Source organism: Dysidea avara, chromosome 6, assembly GCF_963678975.1.
Source record: "Dysidea avara chromosome 6, odDysAvar1.4, whole genome shotgun sequence".
In the NCBI taxonomy this organism is placed as follows: Eukaryota; Metazoa; Porifera; class Demospongiae; order Dictyoceratida; family Dysideidae; genus Dysidea; species Dysidea avara.
This window is the reverse complement of record NC_089277.1, coordinates 20831430-20844081: the sequence shown is the minus strand read 5'-3', so window position 1 is coordinate 20844081 and position 12652 is coordinate 20831430. Positions and strand designations below refer to the sequence as shown.

General features: G+C 38.2%; 1 pseudogene; it reads left to right on the top strand.

The window, feature by feature from the left end:
* The first annotated feature begins 1434 nt into the window (after window positions 1-1434).
* On the top strand, window positions 1435-6863 carry LOC136259325 (mitogen-activated protein kinase kinase kinase 15-like; annotated as a pseudogene).
* The last annotated feature ends 5789 nt before the right edge of the window (window positions 6864-12652 follow it).

Genomic DNA, 12652 nt, shown 5'->3' with positions numbered 1-12652 from the left:
GTCCTCGGTCAAAACGAAAGTCAAAGTCAAGCAAGAAACTTGCAGTATGTCAAAAGACAAGCTTCGTTTGTAAAGTGTATACCACAATTGATACTTTCAGAGTTACACTGAACACAACCGTGATTTTACGAAAATATGCAAGAATTCGGTCAAAAGTCAAGCGCGTATTTTAGCGTAAGTCAAGGGTCAAGGCTTATTTTTCGATTTTGGCCACTTTGACCGAGGACGAAGATCGGAGTACAGGGTATATCGGAGTGCCACCCCCTTGTAGTATGCGCTTTACAACTAGTTTAATACCATTCCGCGTAGCTACCATTCCCAACATGCCAGTTAGCTAGTAAAAGATTTTCGCTTAGGTTCCTAGGCTGTGGGTAAACACCTCTAGCAGGCTCTGCCTTCTGTGTACACCCTCCAGTGCCAACCGGTAAAGTAGATAATAACTGAAATCACAGATTTCAGTTAGTATCTGTGCTAGTCTCGCGGCGCCCGACCCTAAAAAGAGGGTCTGGTGAAACTGTGTACAAAAAGTTTGGCGCTGCCGGAATGTTGGAAGCTCCAATCAGATCGCTCCATTTCAAATTGATTATGTAATGCGTACATTTCAAAAGATTCGCGGCTTACTGTTAATTACATCCGGTGACTCTGCAGCTTAAACTCATTGAGAAAACAGCTATACAATTCTGTTGGGTTCGTTTTAATGTTGAATAAATAAAGTAGCGCTATTAGTTTGGTGATGCTGTAAGCGGATCTGGTTGAATGGATGTTGTGACGTAAACAGTGCACTAACGTAGCACGTAAAACGTCATCCAATAAACATTCCAGAACTCAAACTTTTTGTACAGAGTTTCACCAGACCCTCTTTTTAGGGTCGGGCGCCGCGAGACTATATCTGTGCTGAAATAACAAACAACTGTAATAAATTCCTCCACGTGCCGTCACACCTGTGGTACCGCTTATTCGCGGCAGCTAAATGCGAGGCTAGATGTCGGAGAAAATGTTGTGTGGGGAGGGGGGGAGTATGAGGGTTGCCACACAAACTCTTGACACTCGCCATGATCGCACTAGCTAACATATGTCTAGGAAAACTACGATAATTTCTAAACTACAGTTAATAATGTGCACACTTACAGTTACACGTTTCCGTGGTGCTGCCATATGCATGTAGCTAAAGTGGCTGCCCTAGAGGCGAGCCTAGAGGCTGTCTCACTTCCAATGCACGTGATCGGAAACACAACTAACCCACGTGATTAAATTGTACAATTTAGTTGATGCCTACTGTTTGTTCAGCTCAAGCGTAGTATCTATGGCTCAAGTGACTTTCGGCCGTACATAATGCTGGTGGAAATCAGTCAATTATCGTAGCGGTCTATCCAGACACAATGGAAGGATTGAAGGGACTGGATGCTCTATAATCTGCTGCCAAGGAACCTGGGTATAACTTGTCAACGTATACTATTTGAGAAGTTAGACTTTGGGGAGACATCAGTGTTGGAAAAGTTCTACAGTGCTGATGTAGCTGTGGCTGATATCACAGAGGTGTCCTATCAAGCTGTCTTGTCCTATCATCTTGGACTGAGAGAGAACTTTGACATGAAACAAAACATGGTGACTTATATTGGTCAAGATACTCCCAAGTCTGGTCTAGGCCGTAGAGAAAATCTTCCTACAGCTAGTACTATTCCCAGTGTGTGTGTGTGTGTGTGTGTGTGCCTGTGTCTGTGTGTCAAGACATAGCCTTTTAACCCTGCCCCATGCCTGCACTAACTCTCAGCACCTGTGTAATGTACAGGTGTCCCAGTGTTGGTTTGCTTTAGTCAGGTGACAGCCAATGTGCCCCTGATTTATACTACGAAACTACAGGGGTGTGTGACTAATTGTATAGTACAGTAATGTGTGTGTACACACAGTACTTAGTGTTCTGTGTACTTTACAGCCAGGGGTGTGAATCACTAGCTATCACATATGTGACCTGCTGAGCCGAAACCTGCCTTGTGTGTATAATTCTGTTTTAGAGATAAATTCCATTGAAATACATTGAGTAAATATGCGTGCATCATAAATGATTTTATACAACGTTTTAATTGCTTCAGTAAACAGTGAAGGAGACTCAAATTGAATAATCTAATATAGCAGTGGATCTGCCTCTTTATGGAGAGTAGAAATATCTTTCTGTACCGTGGAGCAAGCGTGAGTTATGTGTGTTTGTTTACATTGCGGTAAAACATAACTTTATTGGTGCCATTGTAAGCTTGTACAGCTTTCTTCTTTGATAGCATGGGTGTATTTAAGTCTAAAACTATACCTTGATGAATGCCCCAGTTCATGGTGAATAGAATGGCACAAGTCCCAACTCCATATCCCATTGCATTCGAGAGTTTTGATTGATTAAACAAATGCCAGTAATTTTTTTCCGTATAAGCACTGTACAAATCGATTGTTTTGCTCTTCTTGTTGTCTATTGCCATAACTCCAAAACCACTCACCAGAAATGGCTGAAACTTTAACAGTCCATTAGCTTTTCCCTCTAGACAACAGAAATGTCATAAAATGAAATTCAAGGAAAATGCAAACAAGTCGGGTTTTCGCTTAGCGGGTCACATATCACTTTAAAAAAGATATCACAATACGATATATATCACAGTATTGGACCAGAAAAAATGTATTTCTCATGAAATTGAATTACAAGTTACAGTAGTTAGAATGCACACTTTGTTTGAGCTTATCACATATTTATATTTAAAATGTGAAAGACATGTACACTTAGCTGGCTGCATAGGTGGGTATGTACCTTGAGACATCCAGTGTAGAAGAGGTACTCACACTACTGTTGACAAACTTTGTGTGCCAGCCAATAAAATCATGCAGTAATCTGTCGTGTATATAGCAATCACGGTATGAACATTTTAATATTGGTATCATGATAGTAAGTTTTATATTGACATATCAGTATATTGCACACTTCCCTAGTTTCTATTGAACTTTTTTGGCTGCTCTGAAAAAACTGATGTGAGATCTGAAATGTTTGTTATCGGTAAGGGCTGGGAGATAATTTAGATAAAGAGATTATCGGGACACCTAAATCACTTATCGTAAATAAAATGACAAATTTGCTTATCAAGATAATAGTAAATCTTCATAATCTGTTGTAAATCAACCATGGTTGGATGGAAATGTGTCAAACTAGTTGGGGAAATGATAAAAGTTGTGACTTAACATGGCTACTTGACTTGATGTCAACAAATATGCAAAATCATGTTTACAAACATTGTCACATCATTATTGAGATAATATTGTTTATCAAGATGAAATGGTTGTCATTTATCAAGATACACATAGGTTTTACCATTATCGCATGGCCCTTGATGTTTACGTATGTTGTCAACCTGGTGAAATCACTGCTCAGTTGTTCCAGTCTCTTGATGGAGAAAACTCGGAAAAATGGAAATCTCAACAATGTATTTATGAAATAGAAAGGCATCTTTCACACGGTCACACCACTTGTTTTCTTTGCTGTAGAAGGTATGAGGAAATCTACAGAAATTCCTTACAAAAGACTATAGCTTAATTAATTCACTCTTTGCCACAAACAGAACCAGTAATATAATGTGCGCATCTCATTTTGTTGTTGGTTGTCATTCTCCATAACTATCTCTGGTTATTACTGTACGTGTCTCCCATGGCAGCTACTCTACCACAGGTCAACCTCAGAAAGATCTTGTTGATATTTCCCTTGCAGTGAACTCCCTCTTTCTGACATAAGAACCTTAATTTTGTGTTGTCACCATGTATTATAATTTCATTACAAGAGGGCAAAATTATATCATGTAATGTATGTATGTAAGTATGTGGTACTCCATAATATTTTACATACAGTACATAATGTGTACATACATATAAGTTCTTAAAATAGCCTGTACTGCTTCCTAATATAGTTGTCTGGTACATCATACACTTACATTCCTTATTGTGTGGATGAGGAAGGAGTGGCTAGATTCGCTGATAACAGTGGCAACAGCCAACCAGATAGTCCACAGTGTGGGGTGGTCCTCAGCAAGCATTTCAGAAAAGTTCTACAAGATATTCAAATTGCTGCTAGGTAAGTATACTGAACTTTGGGAAACTGATCTTTACAAGTAACAATAGTCCTGTCAATGTTATATTAAGCTTCCAGATTCTGTGATTAAGTTACTGATGCTATTAGCGTTCTATGTTAAGTTTTACTGCATACCAGTACAGGAGGTATGGGGATAGAACAGATTAATTTTTTGAATTAACTTCATATCTGCTTGGGAGAGTCATTGAGTATTTAATTGTACATTATTTTGAGAGTCTGGTGCTGTTGACTTTAGGGCTGAGTGATACTACCGTTTTAGCGATATATCGCGATATTTTGTTATTAACTATCATGATGCCAGGCCTGTACATTATTGTCATTAAAAAGCCATTTGTTATGCTGTACTAGGCTCAAGAGAATCCTTGTAAGTCATAACCTGGTTACCCCTGCAGAGAGGTGTGAACACCATAACATAACCTCAAAGCACATGTTACAAAAACTGTTACTGTAAACAAGGATGATAGTGGCTAGTTTGATGCTACTTTTAAAGCATCCTGCAGGAATACTGAGGAATACACTATGTAGCATCAGCTATGATTGATTGATTTGTAAGTATTGTGAACTATTCAGTATCGGGAATAGTGGGTTTAGTATCGATCGTGATACTAAAATGGCAGTATCACTCAGCCCTAGTTGACTTGAATGTATTACACTGGAACAATTAAGTCCACCCATGTCTGTCCATATGTGTGTATTATAATGTTTAGGTTGTTGTTATGTTGCTAGGAAACAGTACAAGGAATTCTTCTTAAAATAATTACGTAAGTGACAAGAAAAACTGAGAGATGAAGAGTTAAAATTGGTAAGCACAGTATTGTTTATCATTTATATCATGGAACCTGTCAATGCGCTTTGGTGACATACACACACACACACACACACACACACACACACACACACACACACACACACACACACACACACACACACACACACACACATATGCACACACGCACACACACTACGCACGAATGCACACACACATGCACACACACACACTACATTGGTAACACAGTACAACACAATACACACCCCTAGCTCACCAACATGCCTAACCGCTTTGTTCCCTCTAATACACTTCATAAGATCTCTAACAGAACACACGGTACACTCCATATTGTCACTACAGGAGCTGAAGTAGTTGAGGGATATGATTGATGAAGATCCTAATTGTCTCTTCACTGCTGAGATCCTCTTAAATCTGTTGTTGTCTTATAGGGACATCCAGGTATAGTGTGTGTGTGCGTACGTGCATGCGTGTGGCTGGGTGGGTGGGTGGGTTGGTGTGTTTGTGTAGTTATCATTGAGTAAGTATGCTATGCCTAACAGCACACATCAGCTGGTCCTATCCCTCTGCCACATGAGGAAAATGTGTAATATCATAATCTAAGACATCACAACAATTTAGTTAGCCAATAGCCTGTGGATCCACTATACCATGTAGAGACTGTTTAATCATCATCATCATGTGTACTTGTGTATTATGTACAGGACTATGAGTCGATGACAGACTTTGTGGATAAGTTACCAAATCATGAACAGATGCAGAAACCTCCCATACCAATGTGGTATGCCTTCGCCCTCAACAGGTATGTGGATATTGTAGCACAACAGAAATGAGAACCTAAGGGGCTAACTTAGTTATAGCAGAGAGGAAGGAAATTTTACGTTTCTGTCTTCTTTTCCTTTAATTTCCCAAAATATTTAATTGGTATACTTGTGTACTCTATTGAAATGATGTAATACTAGACTCTTATAGTACAGTCACAATGCTTTATAATAGCATGTTTGTAAAGATGGTTTATCTATAGTCATCGGATGTGATTGTACCTCTCTATGTACCACATCTCTCTCTCAATACCAACTGTACATATCTCCATTAATGTGGTTATGTCATTGCCAAATATACTTGTGGTTGAAATAGTCATTGTCTTCTGTGTACACCATGAAAATCCATTTCCCACATCTCTGTGTATCACACCCACATCTGTGTGTATCACACTCTCACTGTTGTAGACGTAACAAGCCGGGAGACAAGGATCATGCCCTATTTGTGATGGAGGAACAGTAAAACATCAGGAGAATCATGTACCTGACTTCTTGTGTTTGTGTGGTAGAATTTACAAGGACAAGTTTGTGGAGTCTGACTATACTGACAATGAGTGTAGGGACAAGGTTATATACACTGGTGAGTATGTGAGTATAGTACTAACCTTGTAGTCTACATGTCTACCTCGATATTAACCTCATATGAACAACAAGGTCACTGGTCTCCTTTTAAAAGCTGGGTATAAATATCTCTTATATGTGACCGGATCTGAGAAAAACCGACACAATCAAGCAAGCCTAAATTTAACTATAAAGCATGAAATACAATGGGTGAAGTATTATTCTTTAAAAACAAAAAACGTGATTTGTTTGAGCATTTTGTTCTTAGTGAATAAAGGGGCTAACAATAATAACCTTGAAATATCATCTTATCTGCCTACCCAATAGGAGTTTGAATTCTTTTTTTTTGTTTTGTTGCAGTAGACACAAGGATGCGGAAGTTTTTTGAGATTGTTTATGGCACGTCAATAAGATAGTACGTGATTGATCTATCTTCACTAATTTTGTCTTTGTATGTACTGTAGTGAAGAAAGGTGATACAAACAAAACTTACCCATTAATTGATTCCCCTACTCATCATGAACACAATCGTGCAAATTTCAACATGTGTCATTCTGCTAGTAAGTTACAATCATTGTAGTAAGCCCCTGTATTTTATTTTCCATGTACTTGCTGTAGTTGCTACTTTGTGGGGCTGTAATTCCCATAGTTATTGCTATGTCAGGCTGAAACTTTGCCAGAGCATGCATTTGGCTAAGAAGATTATGAATATTTAATAAACAGGAATTTGAAAAATGTACAACTGTTTTCACAGATCCAGTCACATGAAAAGGTCCAATACTTTTTTTGTCAGTATACTTTATACTAAAACACACATTGTATAATGTGATGAGTGAATATGCTTCCTATTCTCCTTATTAGGTATCATGAAGGATTTCAAGTCCAACCTAATGAGTATGCCGGCATCAATCTAGCTAGCTACCTTACTGGTGATGTCTGGGAAGTCATTTGCTGCTTCAGCTGAACTGAGACACATTGGTTAGTTTATGGCTGCTGGTATCCGAGAATTAATTTAATTGAAACCCTATAGACTTTTTAAGTATGGCATACTGTCAGAGTATAGTAAGAGTGCAGCTTATAAATGTTGCTTTAAAAACATCTTTCAAACTATAATAAGCTACGTAAGTAACACCAGTGGCCTCAGAGGTGGTGTTTGTAATGTCTCTGGATTAAACTATAACACCTTATCTGATTATATAAAAGCTTTCCCTTTAGTTCTCTAATACTCCCTGTTATATATACTAATATATACATTTGTCATTCACCTCATAGGAATGACCCTGAACACTCTGATTGGTTGTAAAGGAGACCTGGAGTCCCAACAAGACTACTGGATAGTAGTCACATTCTTTGATATCAGTGTACTAGCTGAGAACCATACTAAGACCAACCAAGCTGCTCTGTGTATGTTCAAGTTGAAACCTCTGGAATGGTAAGTGTTAATTTCTGTACAGGACGTGTGCGACTGCCTTACACAGAATATTTTCTTATACATTGTCAATATACCCCTGTCTCTTACTCTGTACATGTCTCAAATGCTGTTAAAGTCCACCTCTCCTCTACACACTTGTTTCTCAGTAATATGGCTATCACCGACAAAGCAAAACAATTATTGTTGTCAAGAGACTCGGAGACGCATTGCTACTATACTTCTTAGATGGCCAGTTTACCTACGAACCTATTACGTAGTTGTTTTCCTTATGGGCAAACAATTGTATTTTGTTGTACTCTGCTGTGGAAGTTTTCCAACTCACTAAATCTGTGGGAAGTAGGGAGCTAAATTCCAACTCATGCAGTGGTGGTTTGATGTCTAGCTACTGTATCTACAGTATACAGGTTTGTACTGTTCTACACATGTCCTTTACAGGTACTTGAAGTGAACAGTTAACAACATTCAGTTGATCAGTAAGTTCTGTGCTCCTAGTGAAAAAGAAGTGGTTAGTAGGGAGAAGAGGTTGTTTGGCTTCTGGATGGAGTTCTTCATTGGAGCCATCAAACAGGAGTCATCTGGAATACAGTTCCCTGTATGTGTGTCTGTCCATATGTCTGCTTGTGTTGTGTGTCAGTATGTGTGTGTTTGTCCACATTATGTATTTGTGTGCATTTCTGTGCATGTATGTACATGTGTGGCTGTTACATATGTCGCATTTAATGGCTATTTCTGGTTCACCATCAGTGTATCACTTCATAAGTGACAAGTATGAAGCCTGTACATGTCCTTTTAAAAAGGATCTTCTCCTTAACCATGGGTGTAACTAATCACTGGACTGCATGGACTACTGGATTGGACTACTGTACTGGCATATTTTTGGTTTTTAAACATTCTGAGGTTGGTTTACTCAGTCTTGCTAACTAAGGGCTTTTAGTAGTCTACTAAAATGATGAGTGTGAGGAGTGGAGTAAGCAAAAACTGACTTATAGTGATTTCACCTCTATTTATTATGTTCTTCTACAGTACATATACCTATACTCCTTATCAGTATACTGCAGGGAATGTGCTAGTTATGGTTAACCAATGATAATGTCTGGGAGATGGTAGCAAGCTTGTACAATGCTAATAAATTATAAATTTGGTCACATATTATAGTACACCAACCAGCACATGTAGGAACTAATCATGATAGCAGAAAAAACCTACAGTTGTGCTGTGAGTTTGTATATTGCATGTAGGAACAAATTTAGCTACAATAGATTGTCTCTGGAAGGTTAGGTTGTGTCTGAGCTATTTAGTTCAAGGATACGGGTGTATCATAGGTAGCACAAACAGAGTAACATGACTTTTGGTTAGCTATTGCTATATATTACGATCTCTAAAACACAATACTAAGAAGTGTATAAATGCTGTTACTGGAGAGCATAACAAGTAGTGAGAAGTCAGTTTTTGCTTACTCCACTCCTCACACTCATCATTTTAGTAGCAGACTGCAAGTTTTCTGTAGGTCCTTAGCTAGCAAGACTCAATAAAACCAACCGCAGAATGTGTAAAAAACCAAAAATATGTCAGTCCAGTAGTCCAGTCCAGTGATTAGTTACACCCTTAAACCATGATCATGTATTGTGTTTTTGCTGTGCTGTATTCATGTATACATGTATATTCAGTGTTGGCTATCTTCACACTACACTTTCTTCAGGTGTTGGAGCCAGATAAACAATATCAACCATCCTACATCAGTATCCATAGTGCTGACTACTTCACTGATGCTGTAAGTAACCCTAGTATGATACGTACATACATCATTGGTACAGCTCTTTCTTATCAAAGTGCTTTTAGTGGCTTTGCAACTTCACTCGTGGCACCATTCCAGCTAGTATAACCACAAACAGATTAAATTATAGTTTAGAATGTGTTGTAGACAAGATGTGTATGCTTAAGGATAACACTACTAGTTACACTTTCCATACTGGTTTGTTCACATGCATGTCACATATAACTCAGTTATTCATTGTACTACTTGTAGAGGATAGATTTGTGGCACTATGCTCCACCTGAAGATAATAAGTCTGGTGTGATCCAGAGTGAAAGTTCTTCAATAACCTGCAGAATATCAGGTCTGTCTGTCCGTCAGTGTGATTATACCTACTAGAAGTGTGCCAATAATCGGATCAGTTATAGGAGCATGGGTTCCCATAAATGTATGTATATCTGTAGCTGCTGCTTGTTTTACACAAGTTGCTGATTTGGTACCAATTTGCAATACCAAGGTTGATATAGCCTTTATTGTAGCAACACTTGTTTGTTGATTAAGGTCCCCTACTGTCTGAATTTAGATAGCAAATTGTTAGAGAAAACGTCTATGCTACCGTATTGCATCAGCTTTGTTTATTGGCTTGTTTATAAGAATATCAGCTAACATTCATATGTGACTGGATTTGCGAAAACCCAACAATAACACAGGCCTAAATTTATAAAGCATTGAAAACAATGAGTGAAATATTTGCGTATTATTAAAAAAATTCTGTAAATTTTTTGAATGTCTCTTTCTTATTTATGGAAGGTACTAACAATAAAACCTAGATATCATCTTATTTGCCTACTCAAGAGGAGTTGGAACATCTTTGTTTCGTTGCAGTAGACCCAAGGATACACAAGTTATGAGCGTTTGTTTACAGCAAACGTGCATGATCGATTTTTCTTCACGAATTTCACCTTTGTATACAGTGAAGAAAGGCGATAAAGGACAAATTTACACAGTAATTGATTCCCCCTATCCATGGCGAACATGATGGTGGAAATTACAGCCCAGTACTTTAATCCGTTTGTAAGTTGCAATCGTTTTAGTAAGTGCCTGTAATTTGCTTTCCCTATGCTTGCTGTGCAAACAGAGTTGTTGCTACTTTGTAGGACTGTAACTCTAAAAGTATGAGGCTGAATCTTTGGACATTTGGATACTTGGATAAGTAGATTATAAATATTTAATAAACAGGAATTTGAAAAAATGCACTGTTGTGTCAGGATTTTTGCAGATCCGGTCACATATTGGTGCACCTTTGATATCTACACATACAGTATGTTTGTGCACTGTGGTGTATCACAAAAAAATAAAAAAATAATAATTAAGTATTAAGAGAAGTGTACTGGTATGCATTATAATGTCATAAGAGTGAGCCACCATGGTATATAGTCAGTGGATATCTAAGAGCTGTTTTGTGAACATGTATCTAAACAGCTTTGTTGTACAACAAAGGGTACTATTAATGAATGAGCTTACTAAGAAAATGTTTGTGTGTGTGTCTGTGTGTCTGTTTTGTCTGTGTCTCTGTTTTGTCTGTGTCTCTGTGTGTGTATGTGTATGTGTCTGTGTGCGTGTGAGCCCCAGTAGAGGGTTGATTAATAACAGGAACTTACGTATAAGCACCAAATGCTACAGTACGTATTCAACAATTGACTATTGTGTACAGTGGTTGCACTGATGATGAAAATTCAGTTTGAGACTTGCAATATACCCTGTGGTACTGTTAATAGGAAATGTCCCAATTACAAAAAGGTTCCTAGCTGCCAAAATATCAACTTGATTGGTGCTGATCACATACGTATGTGCAAGGTGGCCTGCAGAAACTTTGACAGTTTCATTGAGTTGATGTTCATAAATTGTTTTTACTTTCCCATCTCTGTTGGTTTTGTATACACACACAACTACCATGTAAATACATAACTCTTATCATCTCCCCATATAGCATATATCAGAAAGACGTGTAGTGTGTTCCTCTATGGGGTACGTCATTTTGCTGAAGACTTTCAAGTGTTCTTCTCCTCCAGTTCTCTAGCCCAGAGGTGAGTTGTACATCATGTAGTGGGTTGTGGAAAAGTTGTTAACAAATAAGTGCATGATACTGCATGTTCATAAATCATGAGAATTTTTTGTGCCAAACAGAACACCACCTTCAAAAGCCCTCAATTGTAGCTAGATTTTACAAAACCGATCCTAATTACACTTCAGTAAATAGTTTCAAAGTTTTAACCTGAAATCAAAAGGTAGCTATGTACAGTGAATGCTCTAACTAATTGATGCATCTCTGGTATATGCAAATCTCATACAAGTGCTTGTGAGGTTCATTCATCACCAAATAGAATTGAAAATTTGAGAAGTGTAGCACTATCGCAAGTACTCCAACTGGAGTGGTAGGGTGGGTACCACCTAGAATTTACAATGAATGGGTGAAGATGTGAAGAATGATTGAAGGATAGAGTCAAAATTATAAGGCTGTGTTAGCTCCTTACTGGCACAAAATCAATACAAATATTATCTGATCAACTGTACAAGGCCACCCACCATTGTACCACTACCTTATCAAGTGATACCTAGTCATTTGTGTCATACTTTGTTCTGTACTTAACGGTGACTGTTGTATTAGAGTAATTCACAAGTGTTCACTCAAGCTGCTGCAGCAGTACCCTACTCCAAATATTGTCCATGTAACATACATGTTCACAGGCACCTACATGAATGTTTAGCAGTACAGAAGTGCCACATGCATGTGGGATGCATGTGATCTATGTGATCCAATGACATGCATGTTACTGTAAGGGTGACATCAGTGTGACATGAATGTACAACTCATGTGTATTTGCCATGCCATGCATGCCAGCTTTTGACCATTGCCTGCATGTTGACACTCATGTTACAGGACATGTTGGAATTCATGGCACATGCATGTAGCATGCTGGAAAAGTGTCCCATGCATGTAACATGCTGGAAAAGTGTTCCAATTCCCTGCATGTTACATGAAACATGACTAATACAATAGATTGACAGCATGCATGTTTAGGAGGTCATGCAAGTCAACGTAAATTGCATGTAACATGTGTGGTACATGTACCATATGGTAATTCTTTGTCCCTAATTCTGTCATTACACAATTTGATAACAT